Here is a 13,100-nt window from a genome sequence, read left to right on the forward strand (position 1 = left end):
TTTCTTCCCCTCTCTACTTTTATAATCTTTGATTTATTCCAATCGTTTTGAAATTGCATGATAATATATTTTTTGTATTTTGTATAAGACTCTAAAGTGGTTTTTTTTCTTTTTTGCTCATGTTAACTTCTGTTCTATTTCCTGCACTATTTAATGATTTAAAGCATCTATCTGACTTTATTTTATAATGATTTTATCAGCACAATTTTAGATTCATTGTGTTCTGGAAAGCAGATGAAAGTAAAACACCCTCTTATAGATCTTTGAGCTACTGAAATTTAGGAGCAAAAGCTTTTTATGGGGAAATGGAACTTATTAATGACCAGCATTAGCAGTAATGATAAACTAATTCCCAGCACTGGTGATTATAGGAAGGTACCAGAACACTAATTGGACCATCTTTTGGAGAGCATTTGTTTAGTAAATACCAAGATCTTTGATACTCCAAATATAACCTATACCTAAACACCAAAAATGTTTACTTCAGGAAATTTAAAATCAGCCAACACCATAATCCTTTTGAGCAGTTTCCTTCCCTTTCAACAAAAGCTATTGTATCTTATGGGTTTTATTTACTCTTTCAGTTTCTTACATTGAGACAATACAATGTTTATGCATGCAAGTTGGTTTTTTTATTCTTTTAAAAATAAAACTGTAAGGCATTTAGCTTAGTGGTGTGAGCGCCTGCCTGGCAAGTGCAAGGTCATGAGTTCAAGGTCCAGTAATATATATATATATATATATATATATATATATATATATGACAACCCTTAAATGTCAAAATACTATTCCTTAACTTAGTTTTAATTTAGAGATTATTGCTTAAGTGTGAAGACAAAAGAGGTCATTTGCTTGATTGGTGGGTAATACATTGCTTAATGTTGTGTGATTCCAGTTAAGTCATTTAATATATCTAAACTTCAGTTTTCTTCTTTATTACAGGACCTCATATTCATAGGATCACTTTGGGGAAACAATTAAACAATGAGTAACTCTCCCACCAATAATTCACTGGAATTGTTAGTAAACTATTGCTAATAAGACATTATGTAACCAATTTCAAAAACTAGCAAAAGAAAAATTATTTTTTAAATAAGAAACAGAGAATCTCAAAGCAGAGAACCCAGGATGACCTTCATCTTGGAACCTTGCCTGGTACCGATGATTGGCACCTGAGAATGGCTTGATCTCCATCTGGAAATCAATGAGCAGAGCTGTGGCTGCCAGGGCAGACAAGCTGGAACTCAGGTTCCTCCGGAAGTGAAGGCCCTCTGAATGGCGTGCAGTCTTGGAAGGAAGGGAAAAGCTAAGGAACCCTGTCCTTCTTTGGCTTTGTATGATATTCAGGATGCACTGCCCAAACATGTTTTAGGCTGGAGGAATTTGAGAAAACTGCAGGAACAAGAAGATGAGATTCCCCGACCGTCTTCTCTTAAAAGGTTGCAGAGCCTGAGCCATCCTCTCATCATCCCTGAAACAAGCCTCTCTGTGCCTGGAGGAAGGTGCGTCCCATTTCTGAAGATGAAGGGACAGAAGGAAGAGTCCACACGGACAAGCCTGGCCTCTCCTAGGTCATTGATAACAGACTGTCCCTCCTTCCTTCTACCTGACGTGTTCCTGCCTGTTCACTCTCCATGAAACTTGACATAAAAATACGAAGACATAGCCAGTTCTGCAGGGCTTCCTTACCCAGAGAGACTCCTTGCCTGTAAAACTAAGTGAAATAAATTTCCAACATCATCCCTGGTAATTTGTCTTTCACTGTAGGTGAGCGATATTAATCAAAATGAGTCAAAATGGACTTGATTTTTTTAAATTAACAGGGACAATATCAAAGACATTATTGCAACTTCAGCACATGTAGTCAAAGTGTTAAGAGGCTTCAGGGAACATATAACAAAGATCTGTGTATGTATACATCTGAAGGTCAAAGATGTGTGAGGTGTAAAATATACTGGATGAGACTGATGGTAGATCTGAGGTCAACAAAGAACTGAAAGACAATGGAATGGAAACTAATAAAAATGAAACAAAGAAAAAGAAAAATAGCCACAGATCAGTGAACATCCAGCAGACCATTGTATGGTGGTGGGAGTCCCTACACAAGCAGAAAATATATCTTAAGAAATAATTGTTCCCCAGTCAAAAGTTAATGAAAATGATAAATTCTTTAAGAATACAATTGATATCCCAGAACAGAAACTCTAAAGGACATTATTAGAAAGCACATGGGATCAATGGTTTAAAACCACAGAGGAAGGAAGACTCTACCAGGTGCTAGAGAAATAGAGACATTACATACAAAAAACGAAGGAGCCCATGGCTGCAGGACGGTCCACTCATCGGGGGAAGAGCAGGACAAAAGTGGAGAGGAGGACATCTTATGTATACCGGAAGAAAAATGTTCAAATCTCCAATCGTATAATAAAAAAGCAAACAGAGACTGAAGATACATGGGCACACAGAACATGGTGATATGTGAGAGCTGGAAGAGTCACGACCAGCAGGTGCGTGCTGCAAGTAACACAGAGAGAAATCCTTCACGAAGGAGGGAGATTATATTAAATGGAAATACAGCTACCACAGGAAGGAAGAGCAGTCCAATTGCTAATGACACAAGTATGCATATAAGCACTTTTAAAAATTCTGTTGAGAACTTTTTGACACAGTTTTACACCTAATAAAAAGTAAAACCAGGTGGGTAAGGTGGTACTGACTGTAACATAAACACCTCAGGAGACTGCAGCAGAAAGAGTGTGAGTTCAAGCCCAGCCTGGACAATTTACAAAACATTTCCCAAGTATTAAAGGTACTTCTTTACTCTGTAGTGATACTCCTTTCATGTAAAAGATTCACACATACATGTCTTCATAGCAGTAGCACATTTCAATCATGCATGTTGTGATTTCATTTTCATTTGTAATTGCATTGATGTGAATCTTCTCTCTTTCCACTAGTTTGGCGAAGGGTTTATCTATTTTGCTTATTATTTCAAAGAACCAGCTCTTCAGGTCCTTGATTCTTTGATTGTTTATTTATATATTTATTGCTCAATTTCATTCACTTTCTCTCTGATCTTTCGATTCCTCTCTCATTCCTTAATTTCACTTCAGGCTTAGATTTTTGTGACTTTTTTAGTATCTTGAGATTGTTCTTAGTTTATTTGCCTGAACTTGCTCTGTTTTTCTAGCGTGAGCATTGATTGTGACGTGTTTCCCTTTTAGGACTGCTTCTCACATGTCCTGTAGGTTCTGATATAATGTACTGGCATTGTCATTTGATTCCAGAAATTGTTTAATTTCTTCCCTGATTTCCTCGGTGACCCACTGGGTGTTGAGGATTACGTTACTAATGTCCAAATATTTCTAAGTTTTCTATAGTTTCTTTTGTGATTGATTTTCTGGGTCCATTGTACAATGGTCTTGTAGTAAACATTCTCTGCATGATTTCAATTCTTTTGTATTTATTTAAGCCGATTTTGTGGACCAGTGGGTGGTCCATTTCAGAGGAAGCTCTGTGTGCCGTTGAGAAGAATGTGCATTTCGTTACAGTAGGTAGAATGACCCTTACATATCTATTAAGTGTATTCTCTGAAGGCTGTGGATAAACTATGAGACTTCCTTGCTGACGTTTTGTTTAGTTGATCTGCTATTTGCTGAGTGGGGCATTGAGGCCACCCACTTGGATTGGTGTGTATTTGGTCTTCTATGTCCAGCAATATTTGCTTTTGAACACAGCTCCCTCACTGTTCTGTGCACATACATTTGGAAGACCACCCAGCTGAAAAAGAGCAGTGCAGGTTGGTGTCTTTAGTGAATGTAGTTGCAGAAATCCTCAGTAAGGTATTTGCAAGTTGGAGGCCATCATCAAAATAATCTTATGTTATGACCAAGTAGGTTTCATCCCAGGTGTTATTTGTGTCTACATGCACCTCCAAAGTCTCATTCAGTCATAGTGTTTTTGGAGGTGACTGAATCAAGTGTATCACTGATCTGTAGTGATGTGCTGGGATTAAGGGTGGGCGATCATGGGATCAGTCCACTGACTGGATTGGCACCACCCTAACCCCAGTAGACTGGATACAAAACCAGGGACAGAAAGAGACTTATGTCTTTCTCCTTTGTTGTCGCTTTTGCTCTATTCTGCTGTCATGAACAGGTTCCCCCCTGCCAGGTGCCACCCTACCTTGGAGCTGAATAGGACTGAGGCATAAACTGTGACCTAAATAGTTTTTCCCCTTACTGTTAGGTGTCAGGTATTTTGTCTCAGCAACAAGATAAAAGTATCTAAGACACTAGGGATACAAAGATGATTCCTAATACACAAATCAGTAAATGTGATGCACCATATAAACAGAGGCTAGGACCAAAACCACAAGACCATTTCAGTAGATGCAGGAGATGCATGTTCTCTGCAATGTCCCTTCACAATTAGAACTCTGAAGGAAATAGGGATAGAGGGACTTTACCTGAATCTGATGAAAACCATTTGTGAGGAACCAGGAGCCACCAATATGCTAAATGGGGAAAGATTGAAAGCCTCCCTTCTAAACACAAGAGCAAGACAAAGCTATCCACCCTCGCCATTTTTCATAAACATAGTACTCAAAACATTAGCCGGAGCAATAAGGCCAGAGATAGAAAAGGAAGTGACATGTCTAGGAAAGGAAGGGAGACAGTTATCATGGTTTGCAGATGACACGATTCTCTAGATAGAAAACAGGAAGAATTCCACCAAGATTCCTAGAATACATCAGTCTCAGCAATGTAGCCAGATACAAAATCAGCACAAAAAAATAAAGAGCATTTATGTACACTAGTAAATAACTCTCTGAGAAGGATATTAAGAATGTGATACCACCAACCATAGCATCAAGAAAATCTACATATCAAGTAATTAACTTAATCAAGCAAGTGAAAGAGCTCTACAATGAAAACTACACTGAAAAAGATGATCAAAGAGGATGTCAGAAAATGGGAATATATACCCTATTCCTGGGTGGGCAGAATCAGTATTGTCAAAATGGCAATATTATCAAAACAGATGATTTAAGGTAATTACAATAAAAAGTGCCATTTCTCATAGAAGTAGGGGAAACAGTCCTGAAATCTGTATGCAACTGGAAGAGACACAGACTAACCAAAGCAGTCATGGGATCCAGGGCAAAGGGGAGGCATCAAGTTAGACTGCAAAGTTACGCTGATAAAAGTGGTGTGCGCAGAAGCAGACATGTGGGCCAGCGGAAGGAAACAGAGCGTGTGGAAAGAGCTGCAGGCTCAAAGGGCCAGAACCACACTGGGGCAGAGACAGTGTCTCTAACAAATGGTACCGGGAGGACTGTCTGTTTACACGGGAGGGCTGAAGCTGAACCTGTTTCACCCAACATTTACTAAACTAAAATTAAAACGGTTCAAAGATCTAAACACTAACACACAGATGCTTGCCGACTGGAAGATAAAACTTGAAACTATAGATATAGGCAAAGACTTTCGGTCTGGAACTCCAACTGCACAAGAAGTAACAGCAAGAATAAAACATGAGGTGGTGTCAAATTAAAAAGTTTTTCAAAGCAAAGGAAACACCAATAAAGTGAAGAGACAGTCCACACAGTGGGAGAGAAATTGTTGTCAGGCGCTCCTCAGTGACTAATTGCATAATATATAAAGAATTCAGAAAACTACCCACCCCAAATTAAAGCTCCAGACAAAAAAATGAGCAAGTAATATGAATAAGCACTTCTCACACAAGAAAGAAGTACAAAGGACCAATAAATATATGAAAAGATGTTCAGCATCTCTGGCCATTAGGGAAACACAAATTAAATTAACACTAGGATTCCATCTTACACTACAACAAATAGTATTCATCAAGGAATCAAATAATAAATGCCAGTGAGGCTGTGGGGGAACAAAGAACACTTCTACATTGCTTATGGGACATAAATTAGTACAAGCATTATAGAAATCAGTATGGAGATTTCTCAAAGAACAAAAGAATAGAAATTCCATTTGGCCCAGTCATTGCCTTTCTGGATATTTTCTCTAAAAAGCTAAAGACTTCAAACTGCAGTAATGTATACACTCCAACGTTAATAGCAGCCACAATTCATAATATCTAAATTGTGGAAGCAACCTGTGGGTCCATAATAGAAAAAAGGATAAAGAAAATGTGCTATCTATACATAGTGGAATACTACTCAGCTCTAAAGAAGGATACACTTGAGACATTGGTAGGCAAATGTATATACCTGGAAAATACAGTGTTAAGTGAAATAAAACAGACACACAAGCTTAAATACTGTGTTGTTTTTCTCATTTGAATAAGGCAAAGCATAAATAAAAAGCACAATAAACATTTGGTGAAAAGAAAGAGGGGAGACGGTGGGGGCAGGGAAGGGGGTGTCAGAGGTGCCAATATGCGTAGCAGGTCTCCACAAGGGGTGTAAGCATTGTACGCAGTAAACTACCAGAAGAAAATGAAAACAGAGAAAACGGGATTCAGAGATGGAGGGCTGGGTGTGGAGTGGAAGGGGAACGGAGAAGAATCTGGGTGCGACCTGCACCTGCCCCTAGGACGGAGGTAACCTTCCTGCTGTGCAAACGCGCACTGAGAAAATGCAATTTGAACAGCTCAAGCGGTGGTAACGATGGGACAAATGTGTGCGGAGTGAGGAGAGAGGTTCAGAGGGCATGCACGGCAGTGTGTCACCTCATGGGATGAATATGTCAAATTTACACTTTCAAAAACACAGACACACATAAAGTTAGCAGGCCAGGAAGGCACCAGCCACTGTGCTGTGTTGCAGGCACTTCCCAAATAAGCAGGAGGCCTGCACTGGGCTCGCACGCTGACCCCGTCATCCCGAATTCTGAAATGCACTAATTCGTGTCCAGATAAGCCTTCTCAAATTCCCTGCCGCCGGCCTTGTCCCTTGTCCCTTCCCGCTAATAGAGTCCTCCAGCTGCACCAGATGCTCCCCCGAGTTCTAAGGGTTGGAGACTCTGTGTTCTCCGGCTGTATGGAAGGATTGGCTTTGGACATTTATGGGGTGACACAATGACAAATCAGGGTTTGAGGTTTCACATGCACAAAATAGGCATCAGGATTTGAGCAACTAAATCATGAAGGGCTTTCAACATTAAATGACGATATGAAAAAGTCTCAGAGAAAACGCTGTTTTCAACATGGGGAGAACTCAGGTGAGCACTCATGTTGGCTTCCACACTTTAAGGAATATGAAGAAGGACAGGGGTGAGAGGCACACATCCTCCACTGCATCCTGTGTTCCTGGTCTCCGCCGCAGAGAGCACACCCGGCTGAGTGGAGACACTGGATCCAGGGCCTGGGGAGCCAGCACCGAGCCTTTGGGTCACTGGAAAGCAGAGAGGCCCCCAGTGTCAGTGGACAGCTTTGCTTTTAACTATCTCAGCTATTGTTTCTGGACTTTTATGATTTAAAATAGAAAAATGATTTGACAGCCATTGATCCAAATGATCTCTAAGATACTGTCTATCCATCTAAATTTAGCAAATTTTATTTTATTACAGGCTAGATAAGCACCCAAACTAGAGAAATTATTTTTTATGCTTTCCAACATGGAACTTAAGTATCTCACATCCAACTTAATATTCTTGTCACTTTTTGCACACAAAGGACCTGGTCACATCTCTCTAAACAAAGCACATGGAGTCTGCCAGCCCTGACACCCTTGAATTCTGCACTGTTCTCACAATACATTGTTCTCAGTGGTATTCAAGACCTTTGGTGCGCCACACATATCAGGCCACGCAGGTTCTCTACTGGAATACGGCGTGGCGCATACTGACCTTTGTAACCTGTGCTATAACTTTGGATGATTTCGGTGAGGGCGTGACCCATAGTTGACTTTCATCTACTTGCTACCCAGGGAAACGCATCCCATACAGGGCTTACTTTGCTTCCCTTGTCTGGGTCATTTGTGATGCCTCTTCGGGCAAACAGCACATTGGTAACTAACCTGGAACACGATCTGGCCTTTCTGCCACCGTGCTGTAACACGGCCTCAGGAGGGTGGTCACCCGCCCTTCCTGCTCTGCTGGCATCCAAGTGTCTGTCTGAGGAAAGGACACTCTTCTCCCTGTGCTGTCCATGCAGGGCCAGCGTTAGGCTGTGCTGCTCAACAGAAGGGCTCCCTGCTCTGGTGTCCTGGCTGTCTCCGTTCCGAGAAGCTGCCAGGGCCTAGACCAAGCGCAGCTCCTCCATCCCCGAGCCCCAGCCGTCAGTCCTGCCTGCCTCCAGAGGCTGCTTCCCTCCCTGTTAATGGTCTTGGTTCCAGTCTGAGGTGGAGAAATGAGGCCTCCTCTTACTTCCTTCTCTCGGGCTTCTATTTTCTGTCTCTGATCCCTTGTGGGAGATTACTGGTTTTATAAATGGTTAGCCCATGCGATGTTTCCAATTGTGTGGAAATTACTGTGAAAAGCCTAACTCATTCCAATTATATTCCCGAATGCTCATTTCACTCTTGACAGGAAAAGCGTGGCTCTGCTAATGGCCCCCATCTGCACTGCTGAACAGAATTCTTCACGTCACAGCGGGAATCAGCCACTCCTGGGCCGCCTCTCTGAATCCAGAGCTTGTCAGTGGAGAATACTTGAATGCTTTTCATTCCTTTCATAAGTAAAAGGACCCATCAATGTGGTCTCTCAGAAAAAAAAAGAGCTATCTCTAAGCAAATGACCAGTACTCACCTTAGAGTTTGGTAGCTTACGATCCATGCAATTTCCAAAGTAAGTATTAACCGCACCACAGGAAACTGTACAGGCCAATTCCCAAAGAGCAGGGTGACACTGCAGACAGCCAGAGGTGACCCAGACAAGGTACGGATTGCTCCTGGCTTTTGTGTCAGTGTCCTAACCTTCCTGCAACACTGCAGTCAGGATTATTACACACATTTTAGAGTTCCACAGATTTAACAAAATGAGTGCCAACTTAAGGACTGAGGAGAGTTACCCCAAGTTACTAAGAAGAGCACGAAGACTCTAACTTTCATCCTACAAATTCGATCTCCAACATACGATGAAATTGCAGCTGTGTTGCGACTTGCCTTGGGAAGATGACACCCCCTGAGCTCGCAAAGGGAAGGGGCAGGCAGCCTCCCACTGCGGAGCTGCCCAGTCCTCGCCCTGTCCAGGAAGCTCCGCCCTGCAGTGCGCAGGTGCTCACCCATCCCCGCTGTTAGTTTCACTCCGAGCTCTTTACTTAACCTTTACCTGCCTCTTTCTTCATCAGTAGATTTAAATAAAATAAAAACCTGTCTCACAGGACTGCACTGAGCACAAGCTACTATTTTCCATAGGAGAAGCATTTAGCAGTTTTCCAGGGTCATCACCATGACCTCATAAAGATGCTGCAGAACTTTTCGGCTGCTGGACTGCGCAGGGAGAGGGGGTGGCCGGCCACGGGGACATGTTTGGTCTCAGGGGGTGTAAGACAGGGGAGGATTATAGAGGCAAAGATGGTCAACAATATTTTCTTTACATATTTTTTAATTTTTCATTTTTTAGGGACTGGGTTTTGCTGTATTGCACAGATTGTCCTCAGCCTCCTGAGCTCCAACAATCCTCCTGCCTCAGTCTCCCAAGAAGCAGGGATTACAGGAGTGTGCAACCAAGCACAAATTCTAACCCAAGGGACTCAAGAGCACTGGGCTTCAGAGTTACCTGGAAGAGGAACTTGTTGGGTCCCTGGTGGGAGGTTTAAACATCACCTTTCTGAACATCTTCTCTCCAAGGTTCCCTCCCTCATGATCCACAACCACTGTGTAGTTGGCATGAGAAATGTAGGCCTTCAAGTGGGGTGAGGAGAACAGCACCAGGAGGGTGGAGCTTCCTGAAGCCAGCACAGCAACCTCAGAGAGGCAAGGACACAATCTCAGGGGCACCCATGGGTGCTCTCTATGCAGGGAGGAGGTGGCCTGGCAGTCAGAGAGCCACCACTGACTGCTCTGGGAAGCTCTGCTCTTCTGTACAAGGAGTCGTTTTTATCGAGTTTGACTATTAAGATGATGGAAAAGAGGTCACTTTGAAGAAAACAAAGACATGAGTTCATGAAATTGTTTGGCAGTTTGATAAATAGGAAGCATCAAAACTTACTAGGAGGTTTGTGTTCAAATTCTGCCTTCTAAAACAGGGTCTGGCCAGCAGTGGGCAGTGATGAGTTAATATCTATCCTAAAATGAATGGATACCAGAGTCTTTGAGCTTTGATTTACCTATAAAAGAAGAGGATGAGCCCAGAGACAGACAGGAAGTGCCGCCATTTTTCACCTGGTCTCATCTTTGTTTCCAGTGAACATGAAGGTGACTTGGATGTCTATACCCAACAACTGCAAAGGTTTACAACCTTGCCTTGCCTGAAATATGAGTCTGAAGGCTTCCTGGTCCTCCCTGCAGTTTTAGGGTGGTTGAAATCAGATTAGAAGTGGCAAAAGGCCAGGGAAGAGGAGAAACTACCTATACTAGTCATATGCCATCCGCTAAGCCAGGCTTGACTTCAGGGTTTTCTAGAACCTTCTTCTCAGTACTTGGAGGAGATTCATCAGGAAACAAAAGTGAGTTGTACTGCTCAGCCCTTTCAAAACCAAGTATCAACATGTGATGCCTAGAACCTATGTCCACCACCAGAGGACAGAGAAAACCACATATGCTGGCGATGGCCCTTGGCTCAGCTCACTTTCCAATAAGCACACAGCCTCTGACCTCCACAGACTGCAGTGGAGGGTGAGGTGTGGACCAAATGTCTAAGCCCTCTGCCAGCGTGTCTGCCACCAATTCCCCTGGCATGTAGGGCCTTTGTCTTTCCTTGAGTGTGGCCATGCTCCTACAAGAGGGCTTATCCTCTGTGCTGAAACCCTGAAGTTAAATGCAAAGAGTCAGATGTGAGACTTTTCTTGCAAGCAAGCCCATGAGACATCTGCACAAGGAACCATGCCTTTGCTTCATATGTGAAGTATGCTGTGCTGCTTCCTGGACCTCACAAGGCCACATGTACAGGCCAGGATTGTGAAGCTGCTCTATAACCCAGCAGCCAGTCCTCTCCTCTGCAGGGAGACCGGTGAGAGGTCCTCGGTTCAAAAAAGGTAAAGCAGGTAGGGAGGTCCTTAAGCTTTTATTACCCCAGAAATTATTTTAAGTTCCAATTGTTCATTGTTGTTATATAGGAAAACATTCTCCTTTTGTATATTACCCTTGTATCCTGTTACTTTATTAAAATTGATTCTTTGCTCTAGCAAATAATTATTATATTGAATTATTATTATATTATTATTATATTGCTGATTCCTTAAGAATTTTTACAGGTGAAAAAAAGCATGCTGACCAATCTGCTTGTTCCTTTTCTTTTTTTATTTAAAAAAAAACATAAAAAAGATATAAATGACACATAATTTCAAAAAATCATAGGAAATTAATACTAATTAATATATTGCATATTGTTATCTGAAAAGTAGTTGTTCAGGTTACAAGATTTAGGCACAAAAATGATCAAACAATCAGACAATGGAAGCACAAACTGTTCTTCTGGATCAACTAACAGAGATTAATAGTATAACTATCTATCTTGTGTATGTGTGTGTATATATATATATATATATACACACACACACATACATGCACATATATACATATATACATATATGTGTACCTATGTACATATAATCTTTTCCCTTCTTTCTTCTCTCCTGTCCCCCTGCTTTCCTTTTGAGCACTTTCTTTCCTTTTCATTATCATAATGTTTATTGTACATTTTGCATTTTATTAGTCTTACTTTGTTTTACACTAGGAGACAATATGATATTTACAAATGTGAGTTTGATTTATTTCACTTATGAGTATGATCTCAAATTGCCTCCATTTACCTATAAAAGCCTCATGATTATCCAATCTTCTTATTTTACAAATAAATTGAGACTCAGATATTCTGCTCAAATATTCTGCTGTCTACTCACATCAGGAAAGCATTTTAATGCCATCTACATACCATCTCTAAAGGTCAGTTTATTTCTTCCTTCTGAATTGCAAACCTTTATTTTTTTTGCATGTGTTCTTGCACAGTCAGAACTTCCAGCGTGATGTTGGATGAGACAGATGAGCGGAGACCTCTTTGATTCGTTCCTGATCTCAAAGACAAAACTGATTCCTTGCCTTAAAGTTTGGTGTTCCTTGTGGGTTAGAAATTTCATCATGAATGGTGTTGAAATTTGTGAAATGTTTCTTTTATGTCTGTCAATATAATGTTATGAATACCTGCTTCTGTACCTACTGACTTTGCAACAATTAGTTGGTATTCAGTCAATGTTTTGGCTTGTGTCTGGGTGTTCCCCTCAAAGACTTGTACAGTGGTAGGTTGGGCTTTTACAGAGGTGGCTAGATGCACAGTGTGTGATGCCAGGATTGGCTACTGCTCTAGCTGGTGACAGACCTTGGCATCACCCATAGGGTGCTAGTTTTGGGTACATACAGAATTCAAGAGTTGTGGGGTCAGGAAGGCTCCCATCCACACTTTAGACGAAAGCCTGGGAGGCCAGGCAGTGTGCTCCTGAGATAGCAGTGTGTGAAGCTGTGAGTGTGAAGCTGAGGTATAGTTGAGATCTCAGAAATTTGGACAAGTCAGGAACATGGATTGTCTGAGGAAAACTGCAAGGAGAGAGCAGAGGTAGTCCAAGAGAGAAGCCATGGGAGCTACAACCACTGGCCATGCCACAAGGGTGGAGCCACCCACGTCTTTTGGAGTTTGCACCTCACCAGAGATTTCTGGGGATGAAAGTGGAACTGTGGGATTTAATGTTTGCCCTGCTGGACTTTGATCTTGCTTTCTTCCATTCCTTGCTATCTCCATGTTTGTAATTTTGGGGATGGAAGTGCGTATCTTGTGATATGCACTTTTAATTTGCACAGGGGCTCACAGCTAAGAATTTGCCTTACATTTCAGATGAGACTTTGGACTTGGACTTTTCAGCAATTCTGAAAATATTAGGACTGTGGCAACTTTGTGGATGGACTAAATAAATGCATTTAGCATAAAAGGATGTGCGTGAGTCTTTGGGAGGTCCAAAGGCACAACGTT

At 41.7% G+C, this 13,100-nt stretch overlaps 1 long non-coding RNA gene across 3 annotated transcripts in view; it reads left to right on the forward strand.

Moving 5' to 3' along the window:
* The window catches only part of LOC134473303 (uncharacterized), a 58,138-nt gene extending 51,843 nt beyond the window's left edge, over nucleotides 1–6,295 (forward strand). For all 3 annotated transcript variants that reach the window (XR_010043506.1, XR_010043510.1, XR_010043507.1), the window contains exon 3: nucleotides 943–6,295. This is a non-coding gene — a long non-coding RNA (uncharacterized LOC134473303). The remainder of the gene's footprint in view (nucleotides 1–942) is intronic.
* Nucleotides 6,296–13,100: the final 6,805 nt, after the last annotated feature.

This window comes from Cavia porcellus, unplaced genomic scaffold, assembly GCF_034190915.1.
Source record: "Cavia porcellus strain 051 isolate PalLab524CR breed Dunkin Hartley unplaced genomic scaffold, mCavPor4.1 scaffold_2, whole genome shotgun sequence".
NCBI lineage: Eukaryota > Metazoa > Chordata > Mammalia > Rodentia > Caviidae > Cavia > Cavia porcellus.